The following is a 9012-nucleotide window of genomic DNA, read 5'->3' as shown; positions in this document are numbered from 1 at the left end:
AGGATGATCCAGTGTGTGAAGCCAAAGCCGTTGTCGAAGACATGCTTCAGAGACAGGAGATCAGAGGTCCTGAGAGGTACCAAAGGCAAATCCAGGACAGACTCAGAAATCAGTTACAGGTTAAATACACAGCCAGAAATTCAGTAACCAGTAAATGAGGCAGTTGAGCGTTGAAAAGGAAAGCATATCTCTATAGAACAAATAATCAGTAGAAGCAGAAACCCCAATAAGCCGGAAAGGACAAAGCTTACAATAAATTCAGTTATAAAGGCCAGAGGGACTATCCCACCAAAATAATATCAAAAGCAAAACAAAACTTATACTTTGAGAATGAAATCTAGGCTTTTATTGCTCCTGCTTAATGAATAAATCACTGCACATTAGTTTATGTGGAACACACACATAAAAACATTTAAATCCTATGTGTTTTAGGGGTAATTTGGTGTAAAGAGCATTACTCCAGCACAAAAGCTTTGTATTGCAGGGAACATTGTAAATACTATTACCTGAACTGGACTACCAAGACAATTATTCAACCAGGATGAAGATCTAACCAGTAAGCTGGGCTGTACTTGTATGCTGCACATGTTAGGACTGTGGAATTTATTTTTTAGGACGAATTAGAAGAGAATTCTGAGGATTTAATTTCCTTTGCATTCAGACAATGAGGGCGGGTTTTTATTCGGTTATTTTTTTATGCTCTTTTAGAAATATTCATTATGACACATCTTCAAATTCTGCTATTGGTGCTACTGCCTAGCTGAATTAATAATAAAATTATATCTATGACGCATGTATGTTACAAATCTTATCAAGTCTAGTCCAATTCCTTTCCTTCATTTTTTTTTTTTTTTAAAGGGAATAAATATGTTTTCAATGAAATATTTATATTTTTACAAAATCAAAATAAATACCAAACTTAGAGTAATTCTGAATGATATACTGTGTTCTGGCATTCTATTAAAAAATTTGGGGAAACACTAGCCTTCTATCTTTACACATATTATTATGAAGCAAGTCAATCCTATTCTGTTGTTATGATGTTAAAAGTCTCTTTGGTTAATAGATCATTTAAATATTCAATTATTAAAGCACAGAATTTGGGTTGAGAATCTTTTTGCTTTTTGTATTTTTAGCTGTTGTTTATTTAGGCTTTATTTTACTGATATTTTAAATTACATTTGATTTTAACAAATAAAAGAAGCCAAAAAGCATCAGCTTTCATGTTTGCAGCCAATCTTTGTTGTATTGAACTCTGTATAATCTGTTTATTTTAACTCTTATCACTAAACTAAACTGAACTTCAGGTTCTTTCTACACAAAAAACGATGTGGGGTGTTTACAGAAAGCATCAAAGCTTACATAGAAAAGATTCACAATGACTCATTAGAATCACCCAAAGATTAACTTTCTATTTGTTTTATAAAATCCCACACATTGATCCTTACAAAAGCATGATTCATACATAGCAGGAAATGTAAGTCATGAACTTAAATTTTTCTTTTTCTTAAAATAATCAGACAATTTTTGTGTCATATTTGATAGATTCTGAATCAATTCTGTCTGTACCCATTTTAAAGTTATCTTTATCAGGTTTTGAATTTGTAATATTTTGGTATTTGAAGTCTTATTTTGTTAAGCTCTTAAAAAGAGGAAAACCTCAAAACTTTTTACCAAAAAAACAAACAAAAAAACCTCACAGTAGCAAGTAAAACTATTTCACACACTCTCTCTGATCCTTATCAAGACAAGGCGAGTTTATTTGTAAAGCTCAATTCATTACAAAGATTATTCAAACTGCTTTTCATGAATAAACCCTAAACAAGAAGCAAAATAAAAGAGTTGGACCACAAACTCTAACTAATGATACTTCAGTTAACAGTTTAACTTAGGTATATTCTAACAGTCAAAGGCAGTTCAAAACAAAATATGTTTTTAACTTTGACTTAAAAGAACTCAAACTTTCAGCACTTTCATAGTCTTCTGGGAGCTTGTTCCCAATAAGTGGAGCATTGGAACTAAATGCTGCTTCTCAATGTTTGGTTCTAGTTCTGGGTGTACAGAGTAGGCTGGAACTAGAAGACCTGAGTGGTCTGGGAGGTTGATACACTGACAACAGATCTGTTATGTATTGAGGTGCTGATCCATTCCATGATTTATAAACTAACAGAAGGATTTTAAAGTCTATTCTTTGAGCTACAGGGACCCAGTGGGAAGACTTCAGAACTGGTCTGATGTGCTCTACTTTCTTAGTTCTAGTGAGAACACAGGTAGCAGCTTTTTGGATCAGCTGCAGCTGTCTAATAGACCTTTTGGGCAAAGACACTGCTGCAGTGATCACTTCTACTAAAGATAAATGCATGGAAGATATTTCCTAGATCCTGCTTGGAAATTAGTCCTTTAATCCCAGAAATGTTCTTTAGGTGATAAAAGGCTGACTTAGTAACTGGCTTCATGGGCCTCTGAAGGTTCAGGTCTAAATCGATCATTACACCAAGATTTTGGCCACAATCTGGGGTTTCTAGCTGTAGTAGCTGAAGCTGAGCTAACTCTGGAAGATTATTCTATTAAGCCATAGAAAATGATGGCACATAAAAGAAGAATTTGTCATTCTTATCTGTTTAATAAGGCATTTTATTTCGTTTAAGTTAGTTGTATATATTTTTCTTCTCTGCCCAGTTGGATGAATTCTGATCATGCATCATGGGTGAATTCACATGAATTCACAGATTCACATTACTACCAGATACGGATGTCATAGCAAAGTTGTATCATTTGATTGTCTAATGAGGAGTTTAAACTGCTTGATGAATACATTCTACAAATTTTCAAAACAAAATTCTTGCTTAAAAAATACAATTATTGTCTCTTAGTAATGAGCTGTCGATCTTGCTGTTATAAAGGGGTGATCATTTCCATGAGTCTAAAAATTGTAATTTAGGTTTTAATAAACCTTTTTAATCCTTTACTTTAAGAAAGGTTGGGCTAAACACAATAACAGCTCATTAAATGGACAAAAAGATATAAATTCTCTCCTGGCCTTTGTTGGGTTGCGTAGTGGAAAATATGACTGAGGTGTGATAACTGAAAGATTCTCCTGATTTCCAGCTGAGGAGCATACAGAGCAATGTTTCCCCCTGTATTTTCTGCAGCAGTGAAGAAATCTCTGGGCCATGGAGCTTGTGTTGCAAAAACACAATACTGACTGTGGCATCTTGTCAGTTGTTTTCAGCACTGATAGCATCCAGTGCTTTAACATAGGTTGGCATTTGCCAAATTTTGCTCTGTTAAACATAAGTGGTTTTATAGCTGACTCAAAAATGTAAAAATGTTTTCAAAAAACCACATGTTTCACACATTTATGGCATCCACACCGAATACATGAAGTTGCTTATTTAGCTGTGTTATCTTAATAACCACCATCTATAGATTTAATGCCTGGAAAGATTTGAAAGTTCAACAGGAAACAGGAAAAAGCTGTGAATTTTTACCACCATAATTGTTCCAATTGGGTCTGACTCAGCTCATATTAGCCAGTTGAATGGCTGCCTTTCACAGAATTGGTTCGTTTCCACTGTGGTTTTTTATACATACAAAAAATACCTGAGACTCCCCACATCGTGGCAGATGGAAGAGCAACCTCACCCCCACTCGTGGCTGGATGCTCCACTCCTTGTGGCCAAACACAACAGCAAACCCTCGCTGTGGTCAGCAGTTGTCCGCTTCTCTGCTTTCCATGAATGTGCAGTGCTGAATCTAGAGAAACCTCTGTTCTTCTCACCTGGTATTTACAGAGGTTTGGATATTGATTTCTGTGGGTATTTATATAGCTTTACCTTAATGAGGCCACTCTGAAACTGCACATCTTTAACTCTCAATTGTACTTTGCTTCTGCATAATGATTTATAATTCCCTTTTGCAAAAATCCCTGTTTATATTCCTAAGGATGTCCTTCTATTATCACAGTTTTACATATAATTGTTCCCCATATTATTTTGTTTTATTCCATTGTTTTTTATAGTTTGCAACTTTTTCTTTTCTATAAAGTTTTTTCCAATATTCCACAACTTTAAAAAATGATCTGGTTGAACTAGAGCTCATGTGTGCCTTTTCACTAACAAGTGATGGAGCTCTTCCTCCCCCTGCTGTATATATGCTGTATGTGCTACTGAGTTTCAGGGGAGAAAATAACTGTGAGGGGTCAGAAAAAAAACTTTAATCTTTTTAGATCTCAGACAAAAAAATTAACAGTTTTCAGGTATTAGGAAATAACTTATTGGGTCTCTTAGAAATAAACATATCAGTCCTCAGAAAATAACAGAGCTTTTTTTACTTAGTTTTTTTATTAAAGTAAATCATAACCAACCTAGCTGCTATCTCCCTTTAACAAAGCTCCATTATCACCTAGAGACATCTTAAAATTTGATTTGAGGTCATAGAAAGTGCAATATATCCATTTTGAATCCCACCTTTTGCCAACACGGCCGCCCATTGCTGTCTAGGCTTGAATCCCGTTTGACCCACAATGAATCATGGTAAATGGTGGGCCATGAAGGATACTCCGGACCCACCCTTCAAATCCGGGAAAAAAAGAATGCATTAATCTGCGTATTTGAAATAGACTTTGATGGACTAGCTAATAGGGGAAAAAGTGAGTCTAGAAGTAGGGCAGTTTTCGTTACATCACAGTGACAAAATCTGTTACAAACCCAAAATCAACTTTGAAGGTGTTTTAAGGTAAAAATGTATCTTGATTCCTTAAAACTTTACATAAAAAAATTGCACCGTATTTTCCTGAGACAGAAGAACTGATAGTTTTGATCTGAGACCTGATAAGGTTACTTCTAAAAAACCTTAGGACTGACTAAGCCTTTTTTTTTTTAGACCTAATACCTTTTTTCTTAGAGCAGAGACCTGCCAACTTGGCAACTTTTTACTCAGACCTGAGGATGTCCTAAAATGTAAACTGTACTATTACTATCAATATCCCTTTCTGAGTATGACTGAGCCATGTTATACACTTTCTCCAGCGGCACAGGATGAGAAAGGTATTACTTTATTATTTTTTGTTTACTAGCCTGCAGTACAGGACAGACTATTTTTCTTTGTTTTTGTTTATTTAATTTTGTGTTTTTTCTTTTGTATGTGTGGTTTTGTTTGCATTTTTCTTATCATCTTCGTTATATACTTGTAACTAAATCTTTGTCATCTTCATCTTTAATATAAATAATCTAACCCTTGTAAGACTCCACTATATTAGCCACGTGTTTTTTTACATTAGCTTTGTGACATTGAGATAAGATAAGAAGGGTAAGGGGATAAGGATAAGAGAGTATATGTTATCCCTTTTTTTTTTTTTTTCGAAAACTTGAGGATTTATGTGTGTAATAATCGTTTGGATTTTATTGCAGGTTTTTGTTGTCCTCGTAGGTAATTGTGCAAAGTGCCAGTGGATGGCAGACCCATTAACTAATCCGCTCTAATCTGGCTCACTACTTCCTACTCACTCACTCCTACTGTGTTTTGGTAAATTGTTTCAAGGAAATCATAAAAGTACTCAGCTGATGACGCAGGTTATATAAATGTATCTACTTCTTATAAGCTCTAAATCGGAACTGCTAAAGTATTTTTAAATTGATTACTGTCAATTGCATAAATTATGCAGATTACTCTTAATGGCTGTTAACACTCCAATTTCACATTTTTATTAATTCTACTTGAGTACAATTGCAAACAGAATACAATAGAAATATTGTTTACTGTCAACAGCATTGAGATTCAGGTGTGTTAATGGAAAGGCAAGTAGACAAAAGAAAACATAAGTGCACAAACTAGAAAGAAAATGGGGGGAAAAGTTAGATTAAAATGTAAATACCATAATAGGAAACCCTATGCAGTTATTAAAATCACATACTCAAATTTAAATGAAAAATGTGCAAGATAGAAAAAAATAATAATAAAAAAGGTCCATTGCATAAAAATAAAACTAACAGAAAAACTGTGAAAAGTGTGTTATGCAGCAGCTCAAAACTGCACAAATAACAACCCTGCTGTAAAAATAAGCACAAAAAAATTGAATAGAATTTTCAAGCTGATAAAACATGTTGATAATATAAGCAAATTAACTCTCCTTACTTATCTGTAAAAAAAAAAATCCCTTTTTAATAATGATATGGTAATTCTACAAATGAGAGATGCTCAGAAGATAGTGCCTACACCAAGAAGACCAGGTTTAGGAAAACATGCAGCTATACATGGCTGACCTGGCCACACTATTTCTATTGAGACGATAGAAATGAAACAAGATTTAAGAAAAGTATGGAAATAATCAACTTACTATGAAGTTGATTATAAGTTGATATACTTATATATATAGTATTCATAGTTTATTTTAGACTCCAAAATATTGCTTACTTATGTTCTCTATTAATTCAGAAAACAATTTAAATTTATTCAATGTCCCCTTTAGGTTTAGGTTGGATACAAAATTGTGAAATATTATGAGCATGAAAAAAAGCAAGTATATTTCAAGATTTCTGACATCTGCTGTGCATCTCACTTCTCTTTTGCCTCAAGAGTTTCTTTTTACGTTGGAATTTTCTATAAGGCTCTGCCTACTCTGCCCCCCTCTGTCTGTAAACGTGCCATTCTATCTGCTTTGTGAAGTCCCTCAAATGATACTGTCATTGCCACCACACTTTATTTAGGTACTTCCACCTAACATTTAGATGCATCCAAATCTAAATCTCTGGCTTTCTTTTAACAGTCTATAAAAAGATTGATAATTCAATCACCTATTACATTGTATTTATTTTAGTTTTATAAATGTTAAAAAAAATCTGTCTTTTTTCATTTATGAATGTTGGTATACTTTGTCTGTACATTAAATATTAAACTGTCCTGTCTTGGAAGCCAGGAAGTGGAATGAAAATAAATGGTAAATTACAATTTCCAAGCCCAAATAATTGCTTCTCATTCATACTCTAATTCTATAGACTGTTAACTTAAGAGTTTATTCTTGGGAGTGTGGACTGAGCCATGAACAGGGATGACCCCAGACATATTAGTTAAACATTCACACTTGAACCATAGTGGCTCATTTACGGTAACAGACTGCAGCAAAATAATTTTAACGTGTACAGTGAACTCACCAAATACTGAACTGTGTAGTTATTAAGTGGTATGTATAAACATTAATGTTATAGAAGAACTTGTCAGGATTTGGTTATGGAGTGTTGACACAAAAGCAGAGGCAGGAAGGCAGAGGTGAATTTCTTTAGATTTAATTAAAAAGGGAATCTGAAAACAAAGGCAGGTTATCCAAAAATCCAATAATGAAAACGAAGTTCTAACAAGCATCAAATCAGAAGTCCAAAAATCCAAAAGAATCAAACATAAAAACTAGTCAAAACGAACCAGAAACCGTGGAGACATCAGGGGAATCACTGTCCCAATGAGGAAGACTCAGGAAGACGGAGTTAGAGGAAGTTTGACTAAGTTTGGCAGTGTTTGACAAGGACCCAGCAAAGGGGAACTGAAGAGAGACGGCTTTTAAAGGAGACAGAGACAAAGAGGGGGCTCATGAGGAAACTGGGAGCAGGTGTGCACAGAACAAGAGGGAAAGAGCTAGGGAAGAAGGAGAACACAAGAGGGCAGCAGAGAGCAACAAATAGAAACCTGGAAGAAACAACACAATGTTAAATTACTAGGACTATAAAGCATGGAGAAAAGAAAACTAAACACTCAAAAGAAAACATAACAGAACCCAGACTAGGACAGTAACTGGAAAAAACCAAAGAACACAGCAAGGAGTAAAGCAAGACTGAATACTATAACAGAAACCTGACAGAACTAAGATAATGGTGTATCTTGTGGTATAGGGATATTTTGATTACAGATCCTGACTTGAAAGTTTTTTAAGCCATAAGTTTAAGGACATGCCTTTGATGTGTCAAAGGTATAATCGGTATCAGGTGGGTTGGGTAATCAACATTCTTATCTACATCATAAAAAAATTGCATGTTCCAAGAGGGAATCAGATTTATAGTATAAAATGACACAAAGTTTACCAAGAAGGGAAGTTGAAGGTGAAAAGACAAAAAAGAAAATGTTTTTCTAAAACTATGAAATCTTTTGATAGCACACTAAAATATTTATATAATATTATTATTTTTTTTTTACGTGTTTCCCCAAAAACAGTCTATTTCATTTTGACACTTTTTGTGCTGCAGCATTCTAGGTCAGGTGTGGGTCTGTGTGAGTTTGTGTGGCTAAACTCCTCATACTAGGTTAAGTGGAAGCCGCTGGTGCACATTTACTAGAACCTCCAACCCAAGGAGTACTTACTCAGAGGAAGACACTGAATGGTAGATATTCCAACAACAGTACTGAGCTACAGTGAAAGTTTCATGTCTTTTGAACAGCCTTTTTAATTTTTTCCTAAGAAAATAATGTATTATACAATATAATCCTAATGATCATATTGTGTAATAAACTGCGAGTAATAAACTGTATTACTTGCATAACATTATATAGTAAACTCTAAACGCAGTGGTGGGTGGTGCATCTGGTACCTAGGCCAGTGGGCATCCCTCAACTTAATTTTCCTCTTTACCCCATGACGACCAGCATGTGTATATGTATATATATATATACACACATGCATCCATTTTCCATCATGCTTGCCCCAAATGAGTTCGGGAGGGGTGCTGGCACCTATCACCAACTGACTATGGGCGAGAGGCGGGGTACACCCTCAACAGGTCCCCAGTCTATTGCAGGACAGCACAGAGTCATGTTTTTGGACGGTAGAGGAGGAAGCCAGGGTACCCGGAGAGAAACAACGCATGTACAGGGAGAACATGCAACTCCATGCAGAAAGACCCAAGAAACACTGTGCACCATAATATATATACACTCACCGGCCACTTTATTAGGTACACCTGTCCAACTGCGCGTTAACACTTAATTTCTAAGCAGCCAATCACATGGCGGCAACTCAGTGCATTTAGG

This window comes from Cyprinodon variegatus, unplaced genomic scaffold, assembly GCF_000732505.1.
Source record: "Cyprinodon variegatus isolate N-32 unplaced genomic scaffold, C_variegatus-1.0 Scaffold121, whole genome shotgun sequence".
Lineage (NCBI taxonomy): Eukaryota > Metazoa > Chordata > Actinopteri > Cyprinodontiformes > Cyprinodontidae > Cyprinodon > Cyprinodon variegatus.
Note: the sequence above shows the minus strand (reverse complement) of the source record.